This window comes from Triticum dicoccoides, chromosome 1A (genome assembly GCF_002162155.2).
Source record: "Triticum dicoccoides isolate Atlit2015 ecotype Zavitan chromosome 1A, WEW_v2.0, whole genome shotgun sequence".
NCBI classification, from domain to species: domain Eukaryota; kingdom Viridiplantae; phylum Streptophyta; class Magnoliopsida; order Poales; family Poaceae; genus Triticum; species Triticum dicoccoides.
This window is the reverse complement of record NC_041380.1, coordinates 229,529,188-229,529,509: the sequence shown is the minus strand read 5'-3', so window position 1 is coordinate 229,529,509 and position 322 is coordinate 229,529,188.

Here is a 322-nt window from a genome sequence, read left to right as displayed (position 1 = left end):
GGAGGCCGTTCCTTGTTGGAACATTTATTTACTTGTTGGGATATCACGATATATCTTATTTAATTAATGCATCTATATACTTGGTAAAGGGTGGAAGGCTCGGCCTTATGCCTGGTGTTTTGTTCCACTCTTGCCGCCCTAGTTTCCGTCATATCGGTGTTATGTTCCCGGATTTTGCGTTCCTCATGCGGTTGGGCTATTATGGGAACCCCTTGACAGTTCGCCTTAAGTAAAGCTTTTCCAGCAATGCCCAACATTGGTTTTATCATTCGCCACCTAGCCTTTTTCCCTTGGGAGTCGCGCATCCCGAGGGTCATCTTAT